General features: G+C 42.3%; 1 protein-coding gene across 1 annotated transcript in view; it reads left to right on the top strand.

Annotated features, from left to right (window-relative positions):
- Positions 1–2,790: 2,790 nt before the first annotated feature.
- LOC128691570 (uncharacterized) overlaps positions 2,791–15,685 on the top strand; it is a 44,213-nt gene continuing 31,318 nt past the window's right edge. Inside the window, exon 1 of the mRNA XM_070088723.1 lies at positions 2,791–2,894. The gene's annotated coding sequence lies outside the window, so the exon portion shown is untranslated. The remainder of the gene's footprint in view (positions 2,895–15,685) is intronic.

The following is a 15,685-nucleotide window of genomic DNA, read 5'->3' as shown; positions in this document are numbered from 1 at the left end:
GGACCGGGTGTGGGTGTTGCTTTGTTGTTCTAGAGTGTCTAGTTTATGTTCTAGAGCAGTGATCTTGTTGGGGTAATCTGCATTGCTAGCCTTTAGTTCCTGCATTTCTTGAGTTAGTTTGGTGATCGTTTGGTTCTGAATCATAAGGAGTTTAGCTATTTCTGGGTCGGTGATCTTCTTGACATCAAATACTGGGAAGGAGTTATCTTGGACTGTAGCGGCAGCCATGTTTGTTGTTGTCTGTCGTGTGTTGTGGTGATGCCGGTGGGTGATGAGGGTTGTGTCCTGGCTGGCAGCACCACAAGTTTTCCTCATGTTATTACCGCTCTCACCTTTGATGTTAGGAGTCCTTAGCTGGTTACTGGATCTTCTTTTATTGTTCTGACCCTTGTCCATTGGCTGTGGCTTCGGGTGAATAGTAGGCGATGGGTGATGGGTGAATGTAGTGGAGTATCACTCTCTTATTTACCCCTATCTCACCTATGGAATTTGTGCATGGGGCTCGACAACAATTAACCATCTCAGACCACTAATTACCCAACAAAAGGCTGCAGTTAGAATGATAACAAATTCTCACTACAGGCAGTACACTCCACCAATATTCAATACACTAAACCTACTCACCATACAAAACATCCATACTTATTACTGCACCTATTACATACATAGAACACTTAACTCTGATATTAACCCTCCCCTCAAACATCTCCTTGCCAACCTCAACAGAACACATGACCATAACACAAGGCACAGATCACTCTTTGATGTTCCTCGTGTCCATCTCACACTATGCAAAAACTCAATGCACATAAAAGGCCCTAAAATCTGGAATTCATTACCTGTAAATATAAAAGAAACACAACCTGTTTATAAATTCAAGTCTCTTCTCAAAGATTACTTACTCACCCAAAACCAAATAAATACTGAATAACTGAACATTATAAATTGTATATCTTAAATGTTTCTCACAATTATATCACATAAATGTTAAACCTAAAACCCAATCTAACTTATTATTTTTTAAATACACTACCTAACAGAATCACTACCTAACTGAATGCAACCATATGACCTGTCTTTGTAATACTCACTTGTGCTTTATAGTTATCTGTTTACATTAATGTTTTATCACTGATTTCATCATTGCTTAGTAGCAGCGCTGTATAGTCCTTGTGGCTTAGCGCTTCTTTTTGATTATAATAATAATAATAATCATTGCTTAGTTAATCTTAAGTTAATTTTAAGCCAGCCCGTAATGCTATGCATAGTATAAGTGGCTTTGGCATACTGCTCTTATCTGTATTTTTTTGTACCTCTGTATGTGTGCACAAATTGGAAATAAATAAATAAATAAAAGTATCACTTCAGTGGCAGCGGGGTAGGAGGTGTAGTACGAGTCCTATTTGTTGGTAATTTGTGAACTTTTGGGTGATTTCTGCAGTTGCTTTATATCATTCTGGGTATCCACATATGTTAGTGTTATGCGGGTCTTGATTAGGTCATCACTGGGCTGCTGGGAACCTCAGGTAGAAGTAAAAATAGAGGACAAGGTTCCTGTTGCCGCTGCCGCTCCACTACTGCGACCCACAGTACAAGAAGAAATCCATGGAAATGAGATTAAATTTATGATGGAAAGAAAAATTGTGAAAGGTTCCATAATAGAAAAATTGGGGCTATATTTAGAGAACAATGTAATTAGGTGCAGAGGTAGGTTACAAAATGCTGAATTGGGTGATTATGCTAAACACCCTATCTTACTGCCCAAAACTCATCATCTAACAAATTTAATTGTTCTAAATGCCCATAAAAATGTAATGCATGGTGGGGTAAAATATACCTTAAATTGTATTAGGGAAACTTTCTGGATTCCACAAGGACGGCAAAGTGTAAAAAGGGTGATTAAATCTTGTGTAATATGTCGCCGTGTGGATGCCAGATCCTATATGTACCCAGGTCCTCCACCTTTGCCAAATGAGCAATTTGAGTCGTTTAGTAACGAACTCCGCCCGGCCGCAGTGTGGAAAATGCTGTATATATTTTCCAGAAATACAGTAATTATATGTAAATAGATGGGCATACTGTATTTAATATAATTTATGTCATAAAAAATGGGAAGCCTGCGCCTGCGCAGACGAGACTCGTCATTGTTGTTTGAATTGAGTAACAAATGTTAGTGAATATTGGGAAGAATTTTCTTGCTCTAGAGGTAAAATTGGGCTGACACCTCTCAAATAGGAGCCGAAATTGTTGGATGTGCATTCCTGCGTAACTTGAGATATCAGGCGACTGGACAAGACAGCTCCAGGAACCTCAGATAAGTCTGTTAATGTTTAACTCTGACCAGTGTTATTTTCATGTATAGACAATGAGGTTTTCTGAGTATGATACACCTTAATCTCCAGTCAAATTAGTGAGTGATATTAAGATATATTCTCCTTCTGTTATGTAAATTGTATATATATATAATCAATTATTAATTTTAATATACAGTCCACAAATTTATATATTTACCAGAATTAATGGTGATACATATTTCATTTGTAATTAATAGGTCCAGAGCAACTTGTGGTTATGACAGTGGTAGGTATCGAAGGGGGACATTTTTGCGACCTAGGTGTCCCAAATTCCTACTTGTCTATGTAACTTTGATAAATAATAATTATCTTTGTTATCATTTACTGTTATGTACATAATTAGTTACATTCAGATAAATGCAATTTTCCACAAAGACATTCATCATTTTTTTAATGTTATACCTGGGCAGTAAAAACTTGTTACGGTCTGTGTATGGCATATAAATGTGTGTGCGCACGACGTGAGTATTGCAGTACTAACGCAGCTTTCGTCAAGACAACACCGCTAGTAGGACCTCTGCCTCTGTAACTTCATTACAGGTAAACTATTTTTGTATGTAGTATATATACATAGAGAGAGAGAGACCGCTAAGCTACACATGCCTTAAAAAGCTAGGTAGCTTAATTAACAAAATTAATATAACATCACTTAAATTTCATCGACCAAGTTATTGTTATCACTTCAGATTAACTTTGGGCTATAATATTCAAGGAGGGAGCGTTAAACTCGTAGGGTTCAATGACACCTGGGAAACTGAGATAATCAGGTTTGCTCCTAGGAAGGGAAGACAAACTCCAATACTCTGGATCAAGAGACTTCCATTAGCATCAAGTCACCCCCCCTGGTCATGCAGGGTTAACCCAAGGTAAGCCAACAAAGCCAGGCACCGTGGCTTACTTTCCAACACTCGTGTACCTATTTACTGCCAAGTGACAGAGAACGGTGTGTGTGTGAGGATCTGCCTACACAGCAAGACCAGAGATCGAACCTTTGTCCTATCAGTTGTGGAGCCGTGCTTCACTATACTACCCATACTGTGCTTCACTATACCACACACACTGTGCTTCACTATACCATCCACACTGTGCTTCACTATACCAAACACACTGCTTCACTGTACCACCCATACTATGCTTCACTATACCAGACATATTCTGCTTCACTATACCCCCACACTGTGCTTCACTATATCATCATACTGTGCTTAATTATACCACTCATACTGTGCTTCACTATACCACCCGAACTGTGGTTCAATATACCACCCATACTGTGCTTCACTATACCACCCATACTCTGCAACACTATACCACTCATACTGTTGTTCAATATACCAACCATACTGTGCTTCACTATACCACCCATACTGTGGTTCACTATACCACCCATACTGTGCTTCAATATACCACCCATACTGTGCTTCATTATACCAACCATACTGTACTTCACTATACCACCCATACTGTGGTTCACTATACCACCCATACTGTGCTTCACTAAACCACCCATACTGTGCATCACTATACCACCGAAACTGTGCTTCACTATACCACCCATACTGTGCTTCACTATACCACTCATACTGTGCTTCACTATATCACCCATACTGTGCATCACTATACCACCCATACTGCGCTTCACTATACCACCCACACTGTTCTTCACTATACCACCCATTCTGTGCTTCACTATACCACCCATACTGTGCTTCACTATACCACCCATACTGTACTTCACTATACCACCCATACTGTACTTCACTATACCACCCATACTGTGCTTCACTGTACCACCCATACTGTGCTTAACTATACCACCCATACTGTACTTCACTATACCATCATACTGTGCTTCACTATACCATCATACTGTGCTTCACTATACCATCATACTGTGCTTCACTATACCATCATACTGTGCTTCACTATACCATCATACTGTACTTCACTATACCATCATACTGTGCTTCACTATACCATCATACTGTACTTCACTATACCATCATACTGTACTTCACTATACCATCATACTGTGCTTCACTATACCATCATATTGTACTTCACTATATCATACTGTACTTCACTATACCATCATACTGTACTTCACTATACCATCATACTGTGCTTCACTATTCCATCATACTGTGCTTCACTATACCATCATACTGTACTTCACTATACCATCATACTGTGCTTCACTATACCATCATACTGTGCTTCACTATACCATCATACTGTGCTTCACTATACCATCATACTGTACTTCACTATACCATCATACTGTGCTTCACTATACCATCATACTGTGCTTCACTATACCATCATACTGTACTTCACTATTCCATCATACTGTGCTTCACTATACCATCATACTGTACTTCAATATACCATCATACTGTGCTTCACTATACCACCCACACTGTACTTCACTATACCATCATACTGTACTTCACTATACCATCATACTGTACTTCACTATACCATCATACTGTGCTTCACTATACCACCCACACCGTACTTCACTATACCATCATACTGTACTTCACTATACCATCATACTGTACTTCACTATACCATCATACTGTACTTCACTATGCCATCATACTGTGCTTCACTATACCACCCACACCGTACTTCACTATACCATCATACTGTACTTCACTATACCATCATTCTGTACTTCACTATACCATCATACTGTACTTCACTATACCATCATACTGTACTTCACTATACCACCCATACTGTGCTTCACTCTACCATCATACTGTGTTTCACTATACCACCAATACTGTGCTTCACTATACCATCATACTGTACTTCACTATAACATCATACTGTGCTTCACTATACCACCAATACTGTGCTTCACTATACCATCATACTGTACTTCACTATACCATCATACTGTACTTCACTATACCATCATACTGTACTTCACTATACCATCATACTGTACTTCACTATACCATCATACTTTACTTCACTATGCCATCATACTGTACTTCACTATAACATCATACTGTGCTTCACTATACCACCAATACTGTGCTTCACTATACCATCATACTGTACTTCACTATACCACCCACACTGTACTTCACTATACCATCATACTGTACTTCACTATACCATCATACTGTACTTCACTATACCATCATACTTTACTTCACTATACCGTCATACTGTACTTCACTATACCACCCACACTGTACTTCACTATACCACCCACACTGTACTTCACTATACCATCATACTGTACTTCACTATTCCATCATACTGTACTTCACTATACCATCATACTTTACTTCACTATACCGTCATACTGTACTTCACTATACCACCCACACTGTACTTCACTATACCATCATACTGTACTTCACTATACCATCATACTGTACTTCACTATACCATCATACTGTACTTCACTATACCATCATACTGTGCTTCACTATACCATCATACTGTACTTCACTATACCATCATACTGTACTTCACTATACCATCATACTGCACTTCACTATACCATCATACTGTACTTCACTATACCACCCACACTGTACTTCACTATACCATCATACTGTACTTCACTATACCATCATACTGTACTTCACTATACCATCATACTGTACTTCACTATACCATCATACTGTACTTCACTATACCATCATACTGTGCTTCACTATACCATCATACTGTACTTCACTATATCATACTGTACTTCACTATACCATCATACTGTACTTCACTATACCATCATACTGTACTTCACTATACCATCATACTGTACTTCACTATACCACCCATACTGTGCTTCACTATACCATCATACTGTGCTTCACTATACCATCATACTGTGCTTCACTATACCATCATACTGTACTTCACTATACCATCATATTGTACTTCACTATACCCCCCATACTGTGCTTCACTATACCATCATACTGTGCTTCACTATACCATCATACTGTGCTTCACTATACCATCATACTGTACTTCACTATACCATCATACTGTGCTTCACTATGCCATCATACTGTACTTCACTATACCATCATACTGTACTTCACTATACCATCATACTGTACTTCACTATACCATCACTCTGTACTTCACTATACCATCATACTGTACTTCACTATACCACCCATACTGTACTTCACTATACCATCATACTGTGCTTCACTATACCATCATACTGTACTTCACTATACCATCATACTGTGCTTCACTATACCATCATACTGTACTTCACTATACCATCATACTGTACTTCACTATACCATCATACTGTACTTCACTATACCATCACTCTGTACTTCACTATACCATCATACTGTACTTCACTATACCACCCATACTGTACTTCACTATACCATCATACTGTACTTCACTATACCATCATACTGTACTTCACTATACCATCATACTGTACTTCACTATACCATCATACTGTACTTCACTATACCATCATACTGTACTTCACTATACCATCATACTGTACTTCACTATACCATCACTCTGTACTTCACTATACCATCATACTGTACTTCACTATACCACCCATACTGTACTTCACTATACCATCATACTGTACTTCACTATACCATCATACTGTACTTCACTATACCATCACTCTGTACTTCACTATACCATCATACTGTACTTCACTATACCATCATACTGTACTTCACTATACCATCATACTGTACTTCACTATACCATCATACTGTACTTCACTATACCATCATACTGTACTTCACTATGCCACCCATACTGTGCTTCACTATACCATCATACTGTACTTCACTATACCATCATACTGTACTTCACTATACCATCATACTGTACTTCACTATACCATCATACTGTACTTCACTATACCATCACTCTGTACTTCACTATACCATCATACTGTACTTCACTATACCATCATACTGTACTTCACTATACCATCATACTGTACTTCACTATACCATCATACTGTGCTTCACTATACCATCACTCTGTACTTCACTATACCATCATACTGTACTTCACTATACCATCATACTGTACTTCACTATACCATCATACTGTGCTTCACTATACCATCATACTGTACTTCACTATACCATCACTCTGTACTTCACTATACCATCATACTGTACTTCACTATACCATCATACTGTACTTCACTATACCATCATACTGTGCTTCACTATACCATCATACTGTACTTCACTATACCATCACTCTGTACTTCACTATACCATCATACTGTACTTCACTATACCATCATACTGTACTTCACTATACCATCATACTGTACTTCACTATACCATCATACTGTACTTCACTATACCATCATACTGTACTTCACTATACCATCATACTGTACTTCACTATACCATCATACTGTACTTCACTATACCATCATACTGTACTTCACTATACCATCATACTGTACTTCACTATACCATCATACTGTGCTTCACTATACCATCACTCTGTACTTCACTATACCATCATACTGTACTTCACTATACCATCATACTGTACTTCACTATACCATCATACTGTGCTTCACTATACCATCATACTGTACTTCACTATACCATCACTCTGTACTTCACTATACCATCATACTGTACTTCACTATACCATCATACTGTACTTCACTATACCATCATACTGTGCTTCACTATACCATCATACTGTACTTCACTATACCATCACTCTGTACTTCACTATACCATCATACTGTACTTCACTATACCATCATACTGTACTTCACTATACCATCATACTGTACTTCACTATACCATCATACTGTACTTCACTATACCATCATACTGTACTTCACTATACCATCATACTGTACTTCACTATACCATCATACTGTACTTCACTATACCATCATACTGTACTTCACTATACCATCATACTGTACTTCACTATACCATCATACTGTACTTCACTATACCATCATACTGTACTTCACTATACCATCACTCTGTACTTCACTATACCATCATACTGTACTTCACTATACCACCCATACTGTGCTTCACTATTCTACCCTTCACTATACTGACTATATATATTTGGTATCAGTCTAACGAATAGTTTCTCTTCTTCCTATCACACAGTTTTGTCTCGTGTTTTTAGTTAGTTTAATATGTTTATTATGCGCCCCATACCCATCCTGTGGGTGGTAGTCACCCCATACCCATCCTGTGGGTGGTAGTCACCCCATACCCATCCTGTGGGTGGTAGTCACCCCATACCCATCCTGTGGGTGGTAGTCACCCCATACCCATCCTGTGGGCGGTAGTCACCCCATACCCATCCTGTGGGTGGTAGTCACCCCATACCCATCCCGTGGGCGGTAGTCACCCCATACCCATCCTGTGGGCGGTAGTCACCCCATACCCATCCTGTGGGCGGTAGTCACCCCATACCCATCCTGTGGGCGGTAGTCACCCCATACCCATCCTGTGGGCGGTAGTCACCCCATACCCATCCTGTGGGCGGTAGTCACCCCATGCCCATCCTGTGGGCGGTAGTCACTCCATACCCATCCTGTGGGCGGTAGTCACCCCATACCCATCCTGTGGGTGGTAGTCACCCCATACCCATCCTGTGGGTGGTAGTCACCCCATACCCATCCTGTGGGTGGTAGTCACCCCATACCCATCCTGTGAGCGGTAGTCACCCCATACCCATCCTGTGGGCGGTAGTCACCCCATACCCATCCTGTGGGCGGTAGTCACCCCATACCCATCCTGTGGGCGGTAGTCACCCCATACCCATCCTGTTGGCGGTAGTCACTCCATACCCATCCTGTGGGCGGTAGTCACCCCATACCCATCCTGTGGGCGGTAGTCACCCCATACCCATCCTGTGGGCGGTAGTCACCCCATACCCATCCTGTGGGCGGTAGTCACTCCATACCCATCCTGTGGGCGGTAGTCACCCCATACCCATCCTGTGGGCGGTAGTCACCCCATACCCATCCTGTGGGCGGTAGTCACCCCATACCCATCCTGTGGGCGGTAGTCACCCCATACCCATCCTGTGGGCGGTAGTCACCCCATACCCATCCTGTGGGCGGTAGTCACCCCATACCCATCCTGTTGGCGGTAGTCACTCCATACCCATCCTGTGGGCGGTAGTCACCCCATACCCATCCTGTGGGCGGTAGTCACCCCATACCCATCCTGTGGGCGGTAGTCACCCCATACCCATCCTGTGGGCGGTAGTCACTCCATACCCATCCTGTGGGCGGTAGTCACCCCATACCCATCCTGTGGGCGGTAGTCACCCCATACCCATCCTGTGGGCGGTAGTCACCCCATACCCATCCTGTGGGCGGTAGTCACCCCATACCCATCGTGTGGGCGGTAGTCACCCCATACCCATCCTGTGGGCGGTAGTCACCCCATACCCATCCTGTGGGTGGTAGTAACCCCATACCCATCCTGTGGGTGAGAGTCAAAAGATTACAAAGGTACATAATGGGTCCAGGGACCGGGCCCCAAAGTTATGATGACTGATCTAGTTACAAAGGTAATGAACTCCAGGTAGATCTGGTCACAATCATGGCAAGTTACAGAGGTAATGAATCAGCCTCACTCCTATACATGGTTACAGTCATGAACAAATTACAAAGTAATGAGCCACTGATACGTCCACACCTGGTCACAATTGTAATGAGTTATAAATACAAATATTAAGTGGGTCATACACCCACACGAGCGAGCGCGCGCACACACGAGGGAGCACGCACAGACACATGCACACGAGCGTACAAATATATGCATACACACAAGCACACACACACACACACACACACACACACACACACACACACACACACACACACACACACACACACACACACACACACACACGTGGTAATGCATTATTTACAGCTAGCAAAGTCAGGGTATTTCTCCAGAATGGTCTGTAATATACCACTGTGGATAAAATACTGCCATTTCTTGAACATTTCTGAGTGAGTTGTTTCTAAATTCATTAATTTTATCGCACTCCAGTACATAATGATGCAAGGTGTGACAATAGTCCATCTGGCATGGTTTACGTTTCGTTTGGTCTACATCTGGTGATGGTGATTTAACCTGCCATAGATACTTGTAACCCAGCCGGAGCCGGGCGGTAGTGACATCCAAGAGTCTGCTTATCTTGTTGGATGCACCATAGACATGTGGCTCCTCCTGCATGACGGAATGATGACAGATGGACTGACTTGTGTCAATCTCCCCAAGTCTTAAGTCAGTAAAGTTCAATTGAAGTTCTTTTCGTATTGTTCTCAAACTGCAAACTGACAACCCAAGATCGTAATCTACTCCCTCTTTGAAAGCATACAGCTTAGCCAATTTATCAGTTCTATCATGCAACTGAAGACCAATGTGAGATGGAATCCACAGCATGTGCACACTGACTCCATTGTCCACAATCTTACCATACCTATGTCTGGCTTCTGACTCAAGCATGCCACAATTTATACTTAATGAGTTGAGAGCATTTATGGATGACAGAGAATCAGTTACAATTAAAGTGTCCACCTTAGATACATGGATGCATTTGAGTGCAATGAGTATGGCAAACAGTTCTGTTTGAAGGGTAGAGGGCCAGTTATTGATGCGTGCACCAATTTCTTTATGAGAGCCATCACTCTGTATGACAACAGCAGCACTACCAGCTGCACCAGTGGACTGGTGAACAGAACCATCAACGTAAATAATTTGTGAAAGAGTGTTCTGTGCGACTAAGTTTTTTTTTATTTTGATTTAAAATATACAGTATACATGCATATCACACATTGACGTAATCATAATACATGAAACATTGATAAGAAAACATCCTTATAACTAACGGATGACAACCTACCCCTGAACATACATAATAAAATGGCCACTAGCCAAAAACTGACATTTGTATTCATATCTTGTATGAAACTGAATACATAAACTAATGCTTTGGCCTCTTACTGTACATTGTAATATTAGCATTTTATGTACCTAAACATTCCATAGCTATTCATCCCCTAATTTTGTATGTTTTATTTAGAGCACAGGTATACAATATACATGTAATTATATATGATTGACTGAAATCACTAAACATGAAGCTATAATAAAAAATACACCATCCTTGTAACTAAACGATTTACTACCCACACCTGAATATACGTAACAAAAAAAGCTACAAAACTTGCATGTATAAACTCTGTATATGTAACTGTAACCATACATGAAAAACTTGCATCAAGAACATAGCACTTAACAAAAACAGTACCAGGGTTGTGACCTAAATTAATATACACTTAAAATGTACCAAAACCAAACGTATATAAATTTTTACATAAAACAAAGTGACATTAAACAAGAAGTTGATACATGCCTCCTCTCACCACACACACAAGGTACACAGTATGAACAGTTTGAAAAATAACCCCGTAATCCGTATATGTGTATGTAATCCTATCTCATTAACCTCCATTCAGAGATGAGCCCTTAATAGGCCAACGTTCAATGCTGTCTCCTATAGCAAAACATTCTATTACACCCCCCCCCTCTTCTCCCTCATTTAGGCAACCACCACTGTCTCTCGGCAGCATACAGTTCCCTGTCGCTCAGTCTCCCAGCTGTACATGAGCATATAAGCCTGTCACATCGCAACAGTATCTCAATCACAACAAACCACACTCAAGCATTCTTACTGCATACATGCATGCAATACCTCTAAACAATAATATATACCTCAATCCTCTGACAGAGGTGTGATGGTAAGTGACCCAGCATAGCAAGGCGTTATATACACAGGGGGTAATACAATCATCCCTTGGGACACACATACGAAGATATAAACCTAAATTCTGCACTATCAAACTGGATCACACACTTAATCCAGCTAGCATCACACGTACCTCCTGACACCTACTAACACACTGAACCTTCCCTCGTTTCCATCTAAGCCATACACCCACACCACACACACACACACACACACACACACACACACACACACACACACACACACACACACACACACACACACACACACACACACGCACTGCTCATAAAACACCAATGGGGATTTGAGGAAATGGAAGGCATGGACATGATTGGAGAAAGAGACTACATTGTAGGTACAATTCAGTCCGGAGAACATAAAGTAGTCATTGGAGTGATGTATAACCCACCACAGAACTGCAGGAGGCCAAGAGAGGAGTACGAAGAAAACAACAGGGTGATGGTGGACACACTGGCTGAGGTGGCAAGAAGAGCTCACTCGAGCAGAGCAAAGTTACTGGTAATGGGCGATTTCAACCACAGGGAGATCGACTGGGAAAACCTGGAGCCACATGGGGGTCCCGAAACATGGAGAGCCAAGATGATGGATGTGGTACTTGAAAACCTCATGCATCAACATGTCAGGGACACAACCAGAGAGAGAGGGGAGGATGAGCCAGCAAGACTGGATCTTGTGTTCACCCTGAGCAGTTCAGACATCGAGGACATCACTTACGAGAGGCCCCTTGGAGCTAGCGATCATGTGGTTCTGAGTTTTGACTATATAGTAGAGTTACAAGTGGAGAAGGTAACAGGAACTGAAGGGGACAGGCCAAACTATAAAAGGGGGGACTACACAGGTATGAGAAACTTCCTGCAGGAGGTTCAGTGGGACAGAGAAATGGTAGGAAAATCAGTAAACGAGATGATGGAATATGTGGCAACAAAGTGCAGGGAGGCAGAGGAAAGTTTTGTTCCCAAGGGAAACAGAAATAATAGGAAGACCAAAACGAGTCCTTGGTTTACCCGAAGGTGTAGGGAGGCAAAAACTAAGTGCAACAGAGAATGGAAAAGGTACAGGAGGCATAGGACCCAGGAAAACAAGGAGATTAGTAGAAGAGCCAGAAACGAGTATGCGCAGATAAGGAGGGAGGCCCAGCGACAGTATGAAAACGACATAGCATCGAAAGTCAAATCTGACCCGAAACTGCTGTATAGCCACATTAGGAGGAAGACAACAGTCAAGGACCAGGTGATAAGGCTGAGGAAAGAAGGTGGAGAACTCACAAGAAACGATCAAGAGGTATGTGAGGAGCTCAACACGAGATTTAAGGAAGTATTTACAGTAGAGACAGGAAGGACTCTGGGGGGACAGACCAGATGGGGACACCAACAAGGAATACACCAACAAGTGTTGGACGACATACATACAGATGAGGAGGAGGTGAAGAAACTGCTAAGGGACATCGATACCTCAAAGGCAATGGGACCGGACAACATCTCTCCATGGGTCCTTAGAGAGGGAGCAGATATGTTGTGCATACCACTTACCACAATCTTCAACACATCCCTGGAAACTGGGCAACTACCTGAGGTATGGAAGACGGCAAATGTAGTTCCCATTTTCAAAAAAGAAGACAGAAAAGAGGCACTAAACTATAGACCTGTGTCATTGACGTGTATAGTATGCAAAATTATGGAGAAGATTATCAGGAGGAGAGTGGTGGAGCACCTGGAACGGAACAGGAGTATAAATGCCAACCAGCACGGATTCACGGAAGGCAAATCCTGTGTCACAAACCTTCTGGAGTTTTATGATAAAATAACAGAAGTAAGACAAGAGAGAGAGGGGTGGGTTGATTGCATCTTCTTGGACTGCAAGAAGGCCTTTGACACAGTTCCTCACAAGAGATTAGTGCAGAAGCTAGAGCATCAGGCGCATATAACAGGAAGGGCACTGCAATGGATCAGAGAATACCTGACAGGGAGGCAACAACGAGTCATGGTACGTAATGATGTATCACAGTGGGCACCTGTGACGAGCGGGGTCCCACAGGGGTCGGTCCTAGGACCAGTGCTATTTTTGGTATATGTGAACGACATGACGGAAGGGTTAGACTCAGAAGTGTCCCTGTTTGCAGATGATGTGAAGTTAATGAGGAGAATTAAATCTGATGAGGACCAGGCAGGACTTCAAAGAGACCTGGACAGACTGGACACCTGGTCCAGCAAATGGCTTCTCGAATTTAATCCTGCCAAATGCAAAGTCATGAAGATAGGGGAAGGGCACAGAAGACCACAGACAGAGTATAGGCTAGGTGGCCAAAGACTGCAAACCTCACTCAAGGAGAAAGATCTTGGGGTGAGTATAACACCGAGCATGTCTCCGGAAGCACACATCAATCAGATAACTGCTGCAGCATATGGGCGCCTGGCAAACCTGAGAACAGCATTCCGACACCTTAGTAAGGAATCATTCAAGACACTGTACACCGTGTATGTCAGGCCCATACTGGAGTATGCAGCACCTGTTTGGAACCCGCACTTGATAAAGCACGTCAAGAAACTAGAGAAAGTACAAAGGTTTGCAACAAGGTTAGTTCCAGAGCTAAGGGGAATGTCCTATGAAGAAAGATTAAGGGAAATCGGCCTGACGACACTGGAGGACAGGAGGGTCAGGGGAGACATGATAACGACATATAAAATACTGCGTGGAATAGACAAGGTGGACAAGGACAGGATGTTCCAGGGAGGGGACACAGAAACAAGAGGCCACAATTGGAAGTTGAAGACACAAATGAGTCAGAGAGATAGTAGGAAGTATTTCTTCAGTCAGAGTTGTAAGGCAGTGGAATAGCCTAGAAAATGACGTAGTGGAGGCAGGAACCATACACAGTTTTAAGACGAGGTTTGATAAAGCTCATGGAGCGGGGAGAGAGAGGGTCTAGTAGCAACCGGTGAAGAGGCAGGGCCAGGAGCTAGGACTCGACCCCTGCAACCACAAATAGGTGAGTACAAATAGGTGAGTACACACACACACACACACCCGACGGCGAGCCCATTGAAACCCCGGATGACATTCTCAATCCTTGCCCCAGTCATGACAACCCCGCCCCCCACTACAAAGCGAGTAAGATCCCAATAGTTAAACTACGATAACCTACGGGGAAGGCTCCCTCCCACCGCGATCCATATATTTCCCTGTTCCTGCAAACTGTCCTATAAAAAGTAGCTGCCAGTACCCATTTCCTCGCCACCCAATCCCCATTCCCACGCATACCCCACGACACGTACACGAAATCTACCGTTAAATATGCCAATGCACATTGTGTACTCTCTGGCACCCCTCCCACATCCAAAACGAGCGCCCTCAACACCGGTATGCCCCCCCTCCCACTAGCCTGACAATCCTACTCATCCAATCCCTAACATTCCCCAAACATTCACAAAAAATACACCGCATGATATGCCGTATCCTCGCCACCACACACTCCACACCCACTCTCCTCTACTATTCGCCTCGCCCGC

Source organism: Cherax quadricarinatus, chromosome 26 (assembly GCF_038502225.1).
Source record: "Cherax quadricarinatus isolate ZL_2023a chromosome 26, ASM3850222v1, whole genome shotgun sequence".
In the NCBI taxonomy this organism is placed as follows: domain Eukaryota; kingdom Metazoa; phylum Arthropoda; class Malacostraca; order Decapoda; family Parastacidae; genus Cherax; species Cherax quadricarinatus.
The sequence above is the reverse complement of the archived record's forward strand: the minus strand, read 5'-3'. Positions and strand labels throughout refer to the sequence as shown.